Genomic DNA, 20,699 nt, shown 5'->3' with positions numbered 1-20,699 from the left:
TTTGGTCCATAGTACCAAGGGAATGTCTCCACCACAACATGGCTCTTGGTCCACTCCAATCAGGCTCTTGGTCAGGTGCACTTTGGCCTTGGTCCACCTCTCCCAAGTTCTTGATCCGCCGCACCTATTGCCTCGATTGGATACACATATTAACCTTTGCCCTTATAAACACATGCTATGCTATTTACATAAGGAAAAGTGAAATTAAAATAAAGAGAATCAACAATAGTTACATTGAAGTTACATATTGGGACTCACAGTTGATGTCTTCTTATACAAGAGTCCCTTACATTGACATTTCTTCATCTGCAGAATCTAGCTCTTGAACCATGGTGTGCAGGTAATATCTCTGTTTTGACAAGGCTCTTTGTCCATTGCAACCAGGCTCTTGGTCTGCTGCACGCATGGCCTTCGTCCTCCGCTTCCAGGTTCTTGATTCGCCGCTCCTACTCTCTTGATCGACATAATATAGTAACCTTTGCTTTTTGGACCACATGCAACACTATGTACAAGAGGAGAATTGCTATTTTTATAAAGGAATTCTTCAATAATTACATTAAAGATACATAGTCGGACTCACAGTTGAAGTCTTCAAATATAAGAGTCCCTCCCGTTCACTTTTCTTGATCTTCAACATCAAGCCTTTTGGTCCATAGTACCAAGGGAATGTCTCCACCACAACATGGCTCTTGGTCCACTCCAATCAGGCTCTTGGTCCGATGCACTTTGGCCTTGGTCCACCACTCCCAAGTTCTTGTTCCGCCGCACCTATAGCCTCGATTGGATACACTTATTAACCTTTGCCTTTATAAACACATGCTATGCTATTTACATAAGGAAAACTGATATTGGAATAAAAAGAATCCTCAATAGTTACATTGAAGTTACATAGTGGGACTCACAGTTGATGTCTTCTAATACAAGAGCCCCTTACTTTGACATTTCTTCATCTGCAGAATCTAGCTCTTGAACCATGTTGTGCAAGTAATATCTCTGTTGTGACAAGTCTCTTTGTCCATTGCCACCAGGCTCTTGGTCTGCTGCACGCATGGCCTTCGTCCTCCGCTTCCAGGTTCTAAATCCGCCGCTCCTACTCTCTTGATCGGCATAACATAGTAACCTATGCTTAACCAGATGCAACACTTTGTACAAGAGGAGAATTGCTATTTTTATAAAGGAATTCTTCAATAATTACATTAAAGATACATAGTGGGACTCACAGTTGATGTCTTCTAATATAAGAGTCCCGCCCGTTCACTTTTCTTGATCTGCAACATTAAGCCTTTTGGTCCATAGTACCAAGGGAATGTCTCCACCACAACATGGCTCTTGGTCCACTCCAATCAGGCTCTTGGTCCGATGCACTTTGGCCTTGGTCCACCGCTCCCAAGTTCTTGATCCGCCGCACCTATAGCCTCGATTGGAAACACATATTAACCTTTGCCTTTATAAACACATGCTATGCTATTTACATAAGGAAAACTGATATTGGAATAAAAAGAATCATCAATAGTTACATTGAATTTACATAGTGGGACTCACAGTTAATGTCTTCTAATACAAGAGTCCCTTACTTTGACATTTCTTCATCTGCAGAATCTAGCTCTTGAACCATGGTGTGCAGGTAATATATCTGTTTTGACAATGCTCTTTGTCCATTGCAACCAGGCTCTTGGTCTGCTGCACGAATGGCCTTCGTCCTCCGCTTCCAGGTTCTTGATCCGCCGCTCCTACTCTCTTGATTGGCATAACATAATAACCTTTGCTTAACCAGATGCAACACTATGTAAAAGAGGAGAATTAGTATTTTTATAAAGGAATTCTTCAATAATTACATTTAACATACATAGTGGGACTCACAGTTGATGTCTTCTAATATAAGAGTCCCTCCCATTCACTTTTCTTGATCTGCAACATCAAGCCTTTTGGTCCATAGTACCAAGGGAATGTCTCCACCACAACATGGCTCTTGGTCCACTCCAATCAGGCTCTTGGTCCGATGCACTTTGGCCTTGGTCCACCGCTCCCAAGTTCTTGATCCGCCGCACCTATAGCCTCGATTGGAAACACATATTAACCTTTGCCTTTATAAACACATGCTATGCTATTTACATAAGGAAAACTGATATTGGAATAAAAAGAATCATCAATAGTTACATTGAATTTACATAGTGGGACTCACAGTTAATGTCTTCTAATACAAGAGTCCCTTACTTTGACATTTCTTCATCTGCAGAATCTAGCTCTTGAACCATGGTGTGCAAGTAATATCTCTGTTGCGACAAGTCTCTTTGTCCATTGCAACCAGGCTCTTGGTCTGCTGCACCCATGGCCTTCGTCCTCCGCTTCCAGGTTCTTGATCCGCCACTCCTACTCTCTTGATCGACATAACATAGTAACCTATGCTTATCCAGATGCAACACTATGTACAAGAGGAGAATTGCTATTTTTATAAAGGAATTCTTCAATAATTACATTAAAGATACATAGTGGGACTCACAGTTGATGTCTTCTAATATAAGAGTCCCTCCCGTTCACTTTTCTTGATCTGCAACATTAAGCCTTTTGGTCCATAGTACCAAGGGAATGTCTCCACCACAACACGGCTCTTGGTCCACTCCAATCAGGCTCTTGGTCCGATGCACTTTGCCTTGGTTCACCGCTCCCAAGTTCTTGATCCGCCGCACCTATAGCCTCGATTGGAAACACATATTAACCTTTGCCTTTATAAACACATGCTATGCTATTTACATAAGGAAAACTGATATTGGAATAAAAAGAATCATCAATAGTTACATTGAATTTACATAGTGGGACTCACAGTTAATGTCTTCTAATACAAGAGTCCCTTACTTTGACATTTCTTCATCTGCAGAATCTAGCTCTTGAACCATGGTGTGCAAGTAATATCTCTGTTGCGACAAGTCTCTTTGTCCATTGCAACCAGGCTCTTGGTCTGCTGCACCCATGGCCTTCGTCCTCCGCTTCCAGGTTCTTGATCCGCCACTCCTACTCTCTTGATGGACATAACATAGTAACCTATGCTTATCCAGATGCAACACTATGTACAAGAGGAGAATTGCTATTTTTATAAAGGAATTCTTCAATAATTACATTAAAGATACATAGTGGGACTCACAGTTGATGTCTTCTAATATAAGAGTCCCGCCCGTTCACTTTTCTTGATCTGCAACATTAAGCCTTTTGGTCCATAGTACCAAGGGAATGTCTCCACCACAACATGGCTCTTGGTCCACTCCAATCAGGCTCTTGGTCCGATGCACTTTGGCCTTGGTCCACCGCTCCCAAGTTCTTGATCCGCCGCACCTATAGCCTCGATTGGAAACACATATTAACCTTTGCCTTTATAAACACATGCTATGCTATTTACATAAGGAAAACTGATATTGGAATAAAAAGAATCATCAATAGTTACATTGAATTTACATAGTGGGACTCACAGTTGATGTCTTCTAATACAAGAGTCCCTTACTTTGACATTTCTTTATCTGCAGAATCTAGCTCTTGAACCATGGTGTGCAAGTAATATCTCTGTTGCGACAAGTCTCTTTGTCCATTGCAACCAGGCTTTTGGTCTGCTGCACCCATGGCCTTCGTCCTCCGCTTCCAGGTTCTTGATCCGCCGCTCCTACTCTCTTGATCGGCATAACATAGTAACCTATGCTTAACCAGATGCAACACTATGTACAAGAGGAGAATTGCTATTTTTATAAAGGAATTCTTCAATAATTACATTAAAGATACATAGTGGGACTCACAGTTGATGTCTTCTAATATAAGAGTCCCTCCCATTCACTTTTCTTGATCTGCAACATCAAGCCTTTTGGTCCATAGTACCAAGGGAATGTCTCCACCACAACATGGCTCTTGGTCCACTCCAATCAGGCTCTTGGTCCGATGCACTTTGGCCTTGGTCCACCGCTCCCAAGTTCTTGATCCGCCGCACCTATAGCCTCGATTGGAAACACATATTAACCTTTGCCTTTATAAACACATGCTATGCTATTTACATAAGGAAAACTGATATTGGAATAAAAAGAATCATCAATAGTTACATTGAATTTACATAGTGGGACTCACAGTTAATGTCTTCTAATACAAGAGTCCCTTACTTTGACATTTCTTCATCTGCAGAATCTAGCTCTTGAACCATGGTGTGCAAGTAATATCTCTGTTGCGACAAGTCTCTTTGTCCATTGCAACCAGGCTCTTGGTCTGCTGCACCCATGGCCTTCGTCCTCCGCTTCCAGGTTCTTGATCTGCCGCTCCTACTCTCTTGATCGGCATAACATAGTAACCTATGCTTAACCAGATGCAACACTATGTACAAGAGGAGAATTAGAATTTTTATAAAAGAATTCTTCAATAATTACATTAAAGATACATAGTGGGACTCACAGTTGATGTCTTTTAATATAAGAGTCCCTCCCATTCACTTTTCTTGATCTGCAACATCAAGCCTTTTGGTCCATAGTACCAAGGGAATGTCTCCACCACAACATGGCTCTTGGTCCACTCCAATCAGGCTCTTGGTCCGATGCACTTTGGCCTTGGTCCACCGGTCCCAAGTTCTTGATCCGCCGCACCTATAGCCTCGATTGGATACACATATTAACGTTTGCCTTTATAAACACATGCTATGCTATTTACATAAGGAAAACTGATATTGGAATAAAAAGAATCATCAATAGTTACATTGAAGTTACATAGTGGGACTCACAGTTGATGTCTTCTAATACAAGAGTCCCTTACTTTGACATTTCTTCATCTGCAGAATCTAGCTCTTGAACCATGGTGTGGAAGTAATATCTCTATTGTGACAAGTCTCTTTGTCCATTGCAACCAGGCTCTTGGTCTGCTGCACCCATGGCCTTCGTCCTCCGCTTCCAGGTTCTTGATACGCCGCTCCTACTCTCTTGATCGGCATAACATAGTAACCTATGCTTAACCAGAGGCAACACTATGTACAAGAGGAGAATTGCTATTTTTATAAAGGAATTCTTCAATAATTACATTAAAGATACATAGTGGGACTCACAGTTGATGTCTTCTAATATAAGAGTCCCTCCCGTTCACTTTTCTTGATCTGCAACATTAAGCCTTTTGGTCCATAGTACCAAGGGAATGTCTCCACCACAACATGGCTCTTGGTCCACTCCAATCAGGATCTTGGTCCGGTGCACTTTGGCCTTGGTCCACCGCTCCCAAGTTCTTGATCCGCCGCACCTATAGCCTCGATTGGATACACATATTAACCTTTGCCTTTATAAACACATGCTATGCTATTTACATAAGGAAAACTGATATTGTAATGAAGAGAATCATCAATAGTTACATTGAAGTTACATAGTGGGACTCACAGTTGATGTCTTCTAATACAAGAGTCCCTTACTTTGACATTTCTTCATCTGCAGAATCTAGCTCTTGAACCATGGTGTGCAGGTAATATCTCTGTTTTGACAATGCTCTTTGTCCATTGCAACCAGGCTCTTTGTCTGCTGCACGAATGGCCTTCGACCTCCGCTTCCAGGTTCTTGATACGCCGCTCCTACTCTCTTGATCGGCATAATAAAGTAACCTTTGCTTAACCAGATGCAACACTATGTACAAGAGGAGAATTAGTATTTTTATAAAAGAATTCTTCAATAATTACATTAAAGATACATAGTGGGACTCACAGTTGATGTCTTCTAATATAAGAGTCCCTCCCATTCACTTTTCTTGATCTGCAACATCAAGCCTTTTGGTCCATAGTACCAAGGGAATGTCTCCACCACAACATGGCTCTTGGTCCACTCCAATCAGGCTCTTGGTCAGGTGCACTTTGGCCTTGGTCCACCTCTCCCAAGTTCTTGATCCGCCGCACCTATTGCCTCGATTGGATACACATATTAACCTTTGCCCTTATAAACACATGCTAGGCTATTTACATAAGGAAAAGTGAAATTAAAATAAAGAGAATCAACAATAGTTACATTGAAGTTACATATTGGGACTCACAGTTGATGTCTTCTTATACAAGAGTCCCTTACTTTGACATTTCTTCATCTGCAGAATCTAGCTCTTGAACCATGGTGTGCAGGTAATATCTCTGTTTTGACAAGGCTCTTTGTCCATTGCAACCAGGCTCTTGGTCTGCTGCACGCATGGCCTTCGTCCTCTGCTTCCAGGTTCTTGATACGCCGCTCCTACTCTCTTGATCGACATAATATAGTAACCTTTGCTTTTTGGACCACATGCAACACTATGTACAAGAGGAGAATTGCTATTTTTATAAAGGAATTCTTCAATAATTACATTAAAGATACATAGTCGGACTCACAGTTGATGTCTTCAAATATAAGAGTCCCTCCCGTTCACTTTTATTGATCTTCAACATCAAGCCTTTTGGTCCATAGTACCAAGGGAATGTCTCCACCACAACATGGCTCTTGGTCCACTCCAATCAGGCTCTTGGTCCGATGCACTTTGGCCTTGGTCCACCACTCCCAAGTTCTTGTTCCGCCGCACCTATAGCCTCGATTGGATACACTTATTAACCTTTACCTTTATAAACACATGCTATGCTATTTACATAAGGAAAACTGATATTGGAATAAAAAGAATCATCAATAGTTACATTGAAGTTACATAGTGGGACTCACAGTTGATGTCTTCTAATACAAGAGCCCCTTACTTTGACATTTCTTCATCTGCAGAATCTAGCTCTTGAACCATGTTGTGCAAGTAATATCTCTGTTGTGACAAGTCTCTTTGTCCATTGCCACCAGGCTCTTGGTCTGCTGCACGCATGGCCTTCGTCCTCCGCTTCCAGGTTCTAAATCCGCCGCTCCTACTCTCTTGATCGGCATAACATAGTAACCTATGCTTAACCAGATGCAACACTTTGTACAAGAGGAGAATTGCTATTTTTATAAAGGAATTCTTCAATAATTACATTAAAGATACATAGTGGGACTCACAGTTGATGTCTTCTAATATAAGAGTCCCTCCCGTTCACTTTTCTTGATCTGCAACATCAAGCCTTTTGGTCCATAGTACCAAGGGAATGTCTCCACCACAACATGGCTCTTGGTCCACTCCAATCAGGATCTTGGTCCGGTGCACTTTGGCCTTGGTCCACCGCTCCCAAGTTCTTGATCCGCCGCACCTATAGCCTCGATTGGATACACATATTAACCTTTGCCTTTATAAACACATGCTATGCTATTTACATAAGGAAAACTGATATTGTAATGAAGAGAATCATCAATAGTTACATTGAAGTTACATAGTGGGACTCACAGTTGATGTCTTCTAATACAAGAGTCCCTTACTTTGACATTTCTTCATCTGCAGAATCTAGCTCTTGAACCATGGTGTGCAGGTAATATCTCTGTTTTGACAATGCTCTTTGTCCATTGCAACCAGGCTCTTGGTCTGCTGCACAAATGGCCTTCGTCCTCCGCTTCCAGGTTCTTGATCCGCCGCTCCTACTCTCTTGATTGGCATAACATAGTAACCTTTGCTTAACCAGATGCAACACTATGTAAAAGAGGAGAATTAGTATTTTTATAAAGGAATTCTTCAATAATTACATTTAACATACATAGTGGGACTCACAGTTGATGTCTTCTAATATAAGAGTCCCTCCCATTCACTTTTCTTGATCTGCAACATCAAGCCTTTTGGTCCATAGTACCAAGGGAATGTCTCCACCACAACATGGCTCTTGGTCCACTCCAATCAGGCTCTTGGTCCGATGCACTTTGGCCTTGGTCCACCGCTCCCAAGTTCTTGATCCGCCGCACCTATAGCCTCGATTGGAAACACATATTAACCTTTGCCTTTATAAACACATGCTATGCTATTTACATAAGGAAAACTGATATTGGAATAAAAAGAATCATCAATAGTTACATTGAATTTACATAGTGAGACTCACAGTTGATGTCTTCTAATACAAGAGTCCCTTACTTTGACATTTCTTCATCTGCAGAATCTAGCTCTTGAACCATGGTGTGCAAGTAATATCTCTGTTGCGACAAGTCTCTTTGTCCATTGCAACCAGGCTTTTGGTCTGCTGCACCCATGGCCTTCGTTCTCCGCTTCCAGGTTCTTGATTCGCCGCTCGTACTCTCTTGATCAGCATAACATAGTAACCTATGCTTAACCAGATGCAACACTATGTACAAGAGGAGAATTGCTATTTTTATAAAGGAATTCTTCAATAATTACATTAAAGATACATAGTGGGACTCACAGTTGATGTCTTCTAATATAAGAGTCCCTCCCATTCACTTTTCTTGATCTGCAACATCAAGCCTTTTGGTCCATAGTACCAAGGGAATGTCTCCACCACAACATGGCTCTTGGTCCACTCCAGTCAGGCTCTTGGTCCGATGCACTTTGGCCTTGGTCCACCGCTCCCAAGTTCTTGATCCGCCGCACCTATAGCCTCGATTGGAAACACATATTAACCTTTGCCTTTATAAACACATGCTATGCTATTTACATAAGGAAAACTGATATTGTAATGAAGAGAATCATCAATAGTTACATTGAAGTTACATAGTGGGACTCACAGTTGATGTCTTCTAATACAAGAGTCCCTTACTTTGACATTTCTTCATCTGCAGAATCTAGCTCTTGAACCATGGTGTGCAGGTAATATCTCTGTTTTGACAATGCTCTTTGTCCATTGCAACCAGGCTCTTGGTCTGCTGCACAAATGGCCTTCGTCCTCCGCTTCCAGGTTCTTGATCCGCCGCTCCTACTCTCTTGATTGGCATAACATAGTAACCTTTGCTTAACCAGATGCAACACTATGTAAAAGAGGAGAATTAGTATTTTTATAAAGGAATTCTTCAATAATTACATTTAACATACATAGTGGGACTCACAGTTGATGTCTTCTAATATAAGAGTCCCTCCCATTCACTTTTCTTGATCTGCAACATCAAGCCTTTTGGTCCATAGTACCAAGGGAATGTCTCCACCACAACATGGCTCTTGGTCCACTCCAATCAGGCTCTTGGTCCGATGCACTTTGGCCTTGGTCCACCGCTCCCAAGTTCTTGATCCGCCGCACCTATAGCCTCGATTGGAAACACATATTAACCTTTGCCTTTATAAACACATGCTATGCTATTTACATAAGGAAAACTGATATTGGAATAAAAAGAATTATCAATAGTTACATTGAATTTACATAGTGGGACTCACAGTTAATGTCTTCTAATACAAGAGTCCCTTACTTTGACATTTCTTCATCTGCAGAATCTAGCTCTTGAACCATGGTGTGCAAGTAATATCTCTGTTGCGACAAGTCTCTTTGTCCATTGCAACCAGGCTCTTGGTCTGCTGCACCCATGGCCTTCGTCCTCCGCTTCCAGGTTCTTGATCCGCCACTCCTACTCTCTTGATCGACATAACATAGTAACCTATGCTTATCCAGATGCAACACTATGTACAATAGGAGAATTGCTATTTTTATAAAGGAATTCTTCAATAATTACATTAAAGATACATAGTGGGACTCACAGTTGATGTCTTCTAATATAAGAGTCCCTCCTGTTCACTTTTCTTGATCTGCAACATTAAGCCTTTTGGTCCATAGTACCAAGGGAATGTCTCCACCACAACATGGCTCTTGGTCCACTCCAATCAGGCTCTTGGTCCGATGCACTTTGGCCTTGGTCCACCGCTCCCAAGTTCTTGATCCGCCGCACCTATAGCCTCGATTGGAAACACATATTAACCTTTGCCTTTATAAACACATGCTATGCTATTTACATAAGGAAAACTGATATTGGAATAAAAAGAATCATCAATAGTTACATTGAATTTACATAGTGAGACTCACAGTTGATGTCTTCTAATACAAAAGTCCCTTACTTTGACATTTCTTCATCTGCAGAATCTAGCTCTTGAACCATGGTGTGCAAGTAATATCTCTGTTGCGACAAGTCTCTTTGTCCATTGCAACCAGGCTTTTGGTCTGCTGCACCCATGGCCTTCGTTCTCCGCTTCCAGGTTCTTGATTCGCCGCTCGTACTCTCTTGATCAGCATAACATAGTAACCTATGCTTAACCAGATGCAACACTATGTACAAGAGGAGAATTGCTATTTTTATAAAGGAATTCTTCAATAATTACATTAAAGATACATAGTGGGACTCACAGTTGATGTCTTCTAATATAAGAGTCCCTCCCATTCACTTTTCTTGATCTGCAACATCAAGCCTTTTGGTCCATAGTACCAAGGGAATGTCTCCACCACAACATGGCTCTTGGTCCACTCCAGTCAGGCTCTTGGTCCGATGCACTTTGGCCTTGGTCCACCGCTCCCAAGTTCTTGATCCGCCGCACCTATAGCCTCGATTGGAAACACATATTAACCTTTGCCTTTATAAACACATGCTATGCTATTTACATAAGGAAAACTGATATTGTAATGAAGAGAATCATCAATAGTTACATTGAAGTTACATAGTGGGACTCACAGTTGATGTCTTCTAATACAAGAGTCCCTTACTTTGACATTTCTTCATCTGCAGAATCTAGCTCTTGAACCATGGTGTGCAGGTAATATATCTGTTTTGACAATGCTCTTTGTCCATTGCAACCAGGCTCTTGGTCTGCTGCATGAATGGCCTTCGTCCTCCGCTTCCAGGTTCTTGATCCGCCGCTCCTACTCTCTTGATCGGCATAACATAGTAACCTTTGCTTAACCAGATGCAACACTATGTAAAAGAGGAGAATTAGTATTTTTATAAAGGAATTCTTCAATAATTACATTTAACATACATAGTGGGACTCACAGTTGATGTCTTCTAATATAAGAGTCCCTCCCATTCACTTTTCTTGATCTGCAACATCAAGCCTTTTGGTCCATAGTACCAAGGGAATGTCTCCACCACAACATGGCTCTTGGTCCACTCCAATCAGGCTCTTGGTCCGATGCACTTTGGCCTTGGTCCACCGCTCCCAAGTTCTTGATCCGCCGCACCTATAGCCTCGATTGGAAACACATATTAACCTTTGCCTTTATAAACACATGCTATGCTATTTACATAAGGAAAACTGATATTGGAATAAAAAGAATCATCAATAGTTACATTGAATTTACATAGTGGGACTCACAGTTGATGTCTTCTAATACAAGAGTCCCTTACTTTGACATTTCTTCATCTGCAGAATCTAGCTCTTGAACCATGGTGTGCAAGTAATATCTCTGTTGCGACAAGGCTCTTTGTCCATTGCAACCAGGCTTTTGGTCTGCTGCACCCATGGCCTTCGTCCTCCGCTTCCAGGTTCTTGATCCGCCGCTCCTACTCTCTTGATCGGCATAACATAGTAACCTATGCTTAACCAGATGCAACACTATGTACAAGAGGAGAATTGCTATTTTTATAAAGGAATTCTTCAATAATTACATTAAAGATACATAGTGGGACTCACAGTTGATGTCTTCTAATATAAGAGTCCCTCCCATTCACTTTTCTTGATCTGCAACATCAAGCCTTTTGGTCCATAGTACCAAGGGAATGTCTCCACCACAACATGGCTCTTGGTCCACTCCAATCAGGCTCTTGGTCCGATGCACTTTGGCCTTGGTCCACCGCTCCCAAGTTCTTGATCCGCCGCACCTATAGCCTCGATTGGAAACACATATTAACCTTTGCCTTTATAAACACATGCTATGCTATTTACATAAGGAAAACTGATATTGGAATAAAAAGAATCATCAATAGTTACATTGAATTTACATAGTGGGACTCACAGTTAATGTCTTCTAATACAAGAGTCCCTTACTTTGACATTTCTTCATCTGCAGAATCTAGCTCTTGAACCATGGTGTGCAAGGAATATCTCTGTTGCGACAAGTCTCTTTGTCCATTGCAACCAGGCTCTTGGTCTGCTGCACCCATGGCCTTCGTCCTCCGCTTCCAGGTTCTTGATCCGCCGCTCCTATTCTCTTGATCGGCATAACATAGTAACCTATGCTTAACCAGATGCAACACTATGTACAAGAGGAGAATTGCTATTTTTATAAAGGAATTCTTCAATAATTACATTAAAGATACATAGTGGGACTCACAGTTGATGTCTTCTAATATAAGAGTCCCTCCCGTTCACTTTTCTTGATCTGCAACATTAAGCCTTTTGGTCCATAGTACCAAGGGAATGTCTCCACCACAACATGGCTCTTGGTTTACTCCAATCAGGCTCTTGGTCCGATGCACTTTGGCCTTGGTCCACCGCTCCCAAGTTCTTGATCCGCCGCACCTATAGCCTCGATTGGAAACACATATTAACCTTTGCCTTTATAAACAAATGCTATGCTATTTACATAAGGAAAACTGATATTGTAATGAAAAGAATCATCAATAGTTACATTGAAGTTACATAGTGGGACTCACAGTTGATGTCTTCTAATACAAGAGTCCCTTACTTTGACATTTCTTCATCTGCAGAATCTAGCTCTTGAACCATGGTGTGCAAGTAATATCTCTGTTTTGACAATGCTCTTTGTCCATTGCAACCAGGCTTTTGGTCTGCTGCTTGAATTGCCTTCGTCCTCCGCTTCCAGGTTCTTGATCCGCCGCTCCTACTCTCTTGATCGGCATAATAAAGTAACCTTTGCTTAACCAGATGCAACACTATGTACAAGAGGAGAATTAGTATTTTTATAAAAGAATTCTTCAATAATTACATTAAAGATACATAGTGGGACTCACAGTTGATGTCTTCTAATATAAGAGTCCCTCCCATTCACTTTTCTTGATCTGCAACATCAAGCCTTTTGGTCCATAGTACCAAGGGAATGTCTCCACCACAACCTCTCCCAAGTTCTTGATCCGCCGCACCTATTGCCTCGATTGGATACACATATTAACCTTTGCCCTTATAAACACATGCTATGCTATTTACATAAGGAAAAGTGAAATTAAAATAAAGAGAATCAACAATAGTTACATTGAAGTTACATATTGGGACTCACAGCTGATGTCTTCTTATACAAGAGTCCCTTACTTTGACATTTCTTCATCTGCAGAATCTAGCTCTTGAACCATGGTGTGCAGGTAATATCTCTGTTTTGACAAGGCTCTTTGTCCATTGCAACCAGGCTCTTGGTCTGCTGCACGCATGGCCTTCGTCCTCCGCTTCCAGGTTCTTGATTCGCCGCTCCTACTCTCTTGATCGACATAATATAGTAACCTTTGCTTTTTGGACCACATGCAACACTATGTACAAGAGGAGAATTGCTATTTTTATAAAGGAATTCTTCAATAATTACATTAAAGATACATAGTCGGACTCACAGTTGATGTCTTCAAATATAAGAGTCCCTCCCGTTCACTTTTCTTGATCTTCAACATCAAGCCTTTTGGTCCATAGTACCAAGGGAATGTCTCCACCACAACATGGCTCTTGGTCCACTCCAATCAGGCTCTTGGTCCGATGCACTTTGGCCTTGGTCCACCACTCCCAAGTTCTTGTTCCGCCGCACCTATAGCCTCGATTGGATACACTTATTAACCTTTGCCTTTATAAACACATGCTATGCTATTTACATAAGGAAAACTGATATTGGAATAAAAAGAATCATCAATAGTTACATTGAAGTTACATAGTGGGACTCACAGTTGATGTCTTCTAATACAAGAGCCCCTTACTTTGACATTTCTTCATCTGCAGAATCTAGCTCTTGAACCATGTTGTGCAAGTAATATCTCTGTTGTGACAAGTCTCTTTGTCCATTGCCACCAGGCTCTTGGTCTGCTGCACGCATGGCCTTCGTCCTCCGCTTCCAGGTTCTAAATCCGCCGCTCCTACTCTCTTGATCGGCATAACATAGTAACCTATGCTTAACCAGATGCAACACTTTGTACAAGAGGAGAATTGCTATTTTTATAAAGGAATTCTTCAATAATTACATTAAAGATACATAGTGGGACTCACAGTTGATGTCTTCTAATATAAGAGTCCCTTCCGTTCACTTTTCTTGATCTGCAACATCAAGCCTTTTGGTCCATAGTACCAAGGGAATGTCTCCACCACAACATGACTCTTGGTCCACTCCAATCAGACTCTTGGTCCGGTGCACTTTGGATTTGGTCCACCGCTCCCAAGTTCTTGATCCGCCGCACCTATTGCCTCGATTGGATACACATATTAACCTTTGCCTTTATAAACACATGCTATGCTATTTACATAAGGAAAACTAATATTGGAATAAAAAGAATCATCAATAGTTACATTGAAGTTACAAAGTGGGACTCACAGTTGATGTCTTCTAATACAAGAGTCCCTTACTTTAACATTTCTTCATCTGCAGAATCTAGCTCTTGAACCATGCTGTGCAAGTAATATCTCTGTTGTGACAAGGCTCTTTGTCCATTGCAACCAGGCTCTTGGTCTGCTGCACGCATGGCCTTCGTCCTCCGCTTCCAGGTTCTTGATCCGCCGCTCCTACTCTCTTGATCGGCATAACTTAGTAACCTTTGCTTAACCAGATGCAACACTATGTATGAGAGGAGAATTGCTATTTTTATAAAGGAATTCTTCAATAATTACATTTAACATACATAGTGGGACTCACAGTTGATGTCTTCTAATATAAGAGTCCCTCCCGTTCACTTTTCTTGATCTGCAACATTAAGCCTTTTGGTCCATAGTACCAAGGGAATGTCTCCACCACAACATGGCTCTTGGTCCACTCCAATCAGGCTCTTGGTCCGATGCACTTTGGCCTTGGTCCACCGCTCCCAAGTTCTTGATCCGCCGCACCTATAGCCTCGATTGGAAACACATATTAACCTTTGCCTTTATAAACACATGCTATGCTATTTACATAAGGAAAACTGATATTGGAATAAAAAGAATCATCAATAGTTACATTGAATTTACATAGTGGGACTCACAGTTGATGTCTTCTAATACAAGAGTCCCTTACTTTGAAATTTTTTCATCTGCAGAATCTAGCTCTTGAACCATGGTGTGCAAGTAATATCTCTGTTGCGACAAGTCTCTTTGTTCATTGCAACCAGGCTTTTGGTCTGCTGCACCCATGGCCTTCGTTCTCCGCTTCCAGGTTCTTGATCCGCCGCTCCTACTCTCTTGATCGGCATAACATAGTAACCTATGCTTAACCAGATGCAACACTATGTACAAGAGAATTGCTATTTTTTATAAAGGAATTCTTCAATAATTACATTAAAGATACATAGTGGGACTCACAGTTGATGTCTTCTAATATAAGAGTCCCTCCCGTTCACTTTTCTTGATCTGCAACATCAAGCCTTTTGGTCCATAGTACCAAGGGAATGTCTCCACCACAACATGGCTCTCTGTCCACTCCAATCAGGCTCTTGGTCCGATGCACTTTGGCCTTGGTCCACCGCTCCCAAGTTCTTGATCCGCCGCACCTATAGCCTCGATTGGAAACACATATTAACCTTTGCCTTTATAAACACATGCTATGCTATTTACATAAGGAAAACTGATATTGGAATAAAAAGAATCATCAATAGTTACATTGAATTTACATAGTGGGACTCACAGTTAATGTCTTCTAATACAAGAGTCCCTTACTTTGACATTTCTTCATCTGCAGAATCTAGCTCTTGAACCATGGTGTGCAAGTAATATCTCTGTTGCGACAAGTCTCTTTGTCCATTGCAACCAAGCTCGTGGTCTGCTGCACCCATGGCCTTCGTCCTCCGCTTCCAGGTTCTTGATCCGCCGCTCCTACTCTCTTGATCGGCATAACATAGTAACCTATGCTTAACCAGAGGCAACACTATGTACAAGAGGAGAATTGCTATTTTTATAAAGGAATTCTTCAATAATTACATTAAAGATACATAGTGGGACTCACAGTTGATGTCTTTGTCTTCTAATATAAAAGTCCCTCCCGTTCACTTTTCTTGATCTACAACATCAAGCCTTTTGGTCCATAGTACCAAGGGAATGTCTCCACCACAACATGGCTCTTGGTCCACTCCAATCAGGATCTTGGTCCGGTGCACTTTGGCCTTGGTCCACCGCTCCCAAGTTCTTGATCCGCCGCACCTATAGCCTCGATTGGATACACATATTAACCTTTGCCTTTATAAACACATGCTATGCTATTTACATAAGGAAAACTGATATTGTAATGAAGAGAATCATCAATAGTTACATTGAAGTTACATAGTGGGACTCACAGTTGATGTCTTCTAATACAAGAGTCCCTTACTTTGACATTTCTTCATCTGCAGAATCTAGCTCTTGAACCATGGTGTGCAGGTAATATCTCTGTTTTGACAATGCTCTTTGTCCATTGCAACCAGGCTCTTTGTCTGCTGCACGAATGGCCTTCGTCCTCCGCTTCCAGGTTCTTGATCCGCCGCTCCTACTCTCTTGATCGGCATAATAAAGTAACCTTTGCTTAACCAGATGCAACACTATGTACAAGAGGAGAATTAGTATTTTTATAAAAGAATTCTTCAATAATTACATTAAAGATACATAGTGGGACTCACAGTTGATGTCTTCTAATATAAGAGTCCCTCCCATTAACTTTTCTTGATCTGCAACATCAAGCCTTTTTATCAAGTACCAAGGGAATATCTCCACCACAACATGGCTCTTGGTCCACTCCAATCAGGCTCTTGATCCGGTGCACTTTGGCCTTGGTCCACCCCTCCCAAGTTCTTGATCCGCCGCACCTATTGCCTCGATTGGATACACATATTAACCTTTGCCTTTATAAACACATGCTATGCTATTTACATAAGGAAAACTGATATTGGAATAAAAAGAATTATCAATAGTTACATTGAAGTTACATAGTGGGACTTACAGTTGATGTCTTCTAATACAAGAGTCCCTTACTTTGACATTTCTTCATCTGCAGAATCTAGCTCTTGAACCATGGTGTGCAAGTAATATCTCTGTTGTGACAAGGCTCTTTGTCTTCTGCACGCATGGCCTTCGTCTTCCGCTTCCAGGCTCTTGATCCGCCTCTCGTACTCTCTTGATCGGCATAACATAGTAACCTTTGCTTAACCAGATGCAACACTATGTACGAGAGGAGAATTGCTATCTTTATAAAGGAATTCTTCAATAATTACATTAAAGATATATAGTGGGACTCACAGTTGATGTCTTCTAATATAAGAGTCCCTCCCGTTCACTTTTCTTGATCTGCAACATCAAGCCTTTTGGTCCATACTACCAAGGGAATGTCTCCCCCACAACATGGCTCTTGGTCCACTCCAATCAGGCTCTTGGTCCGATGCACTTTGGCCTTGGTCCACCTCTCCCAAGTTCTTGATCCGCCGCACCTATAGCCTCGATTGGATACACATATTAACCTTTGCCTTTATAAACACATGCTATGCTATTTACATAAGGAAAACTGATATTGGAATAAAGAGAATCATCAATAGTTACATTGAAGTTACATAGTTGGACTCACAGTTGATGTCTTCTAATACAAGAGTCCCTTACTTTGACATTTCTTCATCTGCAGAATCTAGCTCTGGAACCATGCTGTGCAAGTAATATCTCTGTTGTGACAAGTCTCTTTGTCCATTGCAACCAGGCTCTTGGTCTGCTGCACGAATGGCCTCCGTCCTCCGCTTCCAGGTTCTTGATCCGCTGCTCCTACTCTCTTGATCGGCATAACATAGCATCCTTTGCTTAACCAGATGCAACACTATGTACGAGAGGAGAATTGCTATTTTTATAAAGGAATTCTTCAATAATTACATTAAAGATACATAGTGGGACTCACAGTTGATGTCTTTGTCTTCTAATATAAAAGTCCCTCCCGTTCACTTTTCTTGATCTGCAACATCAAGCCTTTTGGTCCATAGTACCAAGGGAATGTCTCCACCACAACATGGCTCTTGGTCTACTCCAATCAGGCTCTTGGTCCGATGCACTTTGGCCTTGGTCCACCGCTCCCAAGTTCTTGATCCGCCGCACCTATAGCCTCGATTGGAAACACATATTAACCTTTGCCTTTATAAACACATGCTATGCTATTTACATAAGGAAAACTGATATTGGAATAAAAATAATCATCAATAGTTACATTGAATTTACATAGTGGGACTCACAGTTAATGTCTTTTAATACAAGAGTCCCTTACTTTGACATTTCTTCATCTGCAGAATCTAGCTCTTGAACCATGGTGTGCAAGTAATATCTCTGTTGCGACAAGTCTCTTTGTCCATTGCAACCAGGCTCTTGGTCTGCTGCACCCATGGCCTTCGTCCTCCGCTTCCAGGTTCTTGATCCGCCGCTCCTACTCTCTTGATCGGCATAACATAGTAACCTATGCTTAACCAGATGCAACACTATGTACAAGAGGAGAATTGCTATTTTTATAAAGGAATTCTTCAATAATTACATTAAAGATACATAGTGGGACTCATAGTTGATGTCTTCTAATATAAGAGTCCCTCCCGTTCACTTTTCTTGATCTGCAACATTAAGCCTTTTGGTCCATAGTACCAAGGGAATGTCTCCACCACAACATGGCTCTTGGTCCACTCCAATAAGGATCTTGGTCCGGTGCACTTTGGCCTTGGTCCCCCGCTCCCAAGTTCTTGATCCGCCGCACCTATACCCTCGATTGGATACACATATTAATCTTTGCCTTTATAAACACATGCTATGCTATTTACATAAGGAAAACTGATATTGTAATGAAAAGAATCATCAATAGTTACATTGAAGTTACATAGTGGGACTCACAGTTGATGTCTTCTAATATAAGAGTCCCTTACTTTGACATTTCTTCATCTGCAGAATCTAGCTCTTGAACCATGGTGTGCAGGTAATATCTCTGTTTTGACAATGCTCTTTGTCTGCTGCACGAATGGCCTTCGTCCTCCGCTTCCAGGTTCTTGATCCGCCGCTCCTACTCTCTTGATCGGCATAATAAAGTAACCTTTGCTTAACCAGATGCAACACTATGTACAAGAGGAGAATTAGAATTTTTATAAAAGAATTCTTCAATAATTACATTAAAGATACATAGTGGGACTCACAGTTGATGTCTTCTAATATAAGAGTCCCTCCCATTCACTTTTCTTGATCTGCAACATCAAGCCTTTTGGTCCAGAGTACCAAGGGAATGTCTCCCCCACAACATGGCTCTTGGTCCACTCCAATCAGGCTCTTGGTCCGATGCACTTTGGCCTTGGTCCACCGCTCCCAAGTTCTTGATCCGCCGCACCTATAGCCTCGATTGGATACACATATTAACCTTTGCCTTTATAAACACATGCTATGCTATTTACATAAGGAAAACTGATATTGTAATGAAGAGAATCATCAATAGTTACAATGAAGTTACATAGTGGGACTCACAGTTGATGTCTTCTAATACAAGAGTCCCTTACTTTGACATTTCTTCAGCTGCAGAATCTAGCTCTTGAACCATGGTGTGCAGGTAATATCTCTGTTTTGACAATGCTCTTTGTCCATTGCAACCAGGCTATTGGTCTGCTGCACGAATGGCCTTCGTCCTCCGCTTCCAGGTTCTTGATCCGCCGCTCCTACTCTCTTGATCGGCATAATATAGTAACCTTTGCTTTTTTGACCACATGCAACACTATGTACAAGAGGAGAATTGCTGTTTTTATAAAGGAATTCTTCAATAATTACATTAAAGATACATAGTCGGACTCACAGTTGATGTCTTCTAATATAAGAGTCCCTTCCGTTCACTTTTATTGATCTGCAACATCAAGCCTTTTGATCAAGTACCAAGGGAATATCTCCACCACAACATGGCTCTTGGTCCACTCCAATCAGGCTCTTGGTCCGGTGCACTTTGGCCTTGGTCCACTGCTCCCAAGTTCTTGATCCGCCGCACCTATAGCCTCGATTGGAAACACATATTAACCTTTGCCTTTATAAACACATGCTATGCTATTTACATAAGGAAAACTGATATTGGAATAAAAAGAATCATCAATAGTTACATTGAATTTACATAGTGGGACTCACAGTTGATGTCTTCTAATACAAGAGTCCCTTACTTTGACATTTCTTCATCTGCAGAATCTAGCTCTTGAACCATGGTGTGCAAGTAATATCTCTGTTGCGACAATTCTCTTTGTCCATTGCAACCAAGCTTTTGGTCTGCTGCACCCATGGCCTTCGTTCTCCGCTTCCAGGTTCTTGATCCGCCGCTCCTACTCTCTTGATCGGCATAACATAGTAACCTATGCTTAACCAGATGCAACACTATGTAAAGAGGAGAATTGCTATTTTTATAAAGGAATTCTTCAATAATTACATTAAAGATACATAGTGGGACTCACAGTTGATGTCTTCTAATATAAGAGTCCCTCCCGTTCACTTTTCTTGATCTGCAACATTAAGCCTTTTGGTCCATAGTACCAAGGGAATGTCTCCACCACAACATGGCTCTTGGTCCACTCCAATAAGGATCTTGGTCCGGTGCACTTTGGCCTTGGTCCACCGCTCCCAAGTTCTTGATCCGCCGCACCTATAGCCTCGATTGGATACACATATTAACCTTTGCCTTTATAAACACATGCTATGCTATTTACATAAGGAAAACTGATATTGTAATGAAAAGAATCATCAATAGTTACATTGAAGTTACATAGTGGGACTCACAGTTGATGTCTTCTAATACAAGAGTCCCTTACTTTGACATTTCT

This window comes from Hyla sarda, chromosome 9, assembly GCF_029499605.1.
Source record: "Hyla sarda isolate aHylSar1 chromosome 9, aHylSar1.hap1, whole genome shotgun sequence".
Taxonomy (NCBI): Eukaryota; Metazoa; Chordata; class Amphibia; order Anura; family Hylidae; genus Hyla; species Hyla sarda.
Note: the sequence above shows the minus strand (reverse complement) of the source record.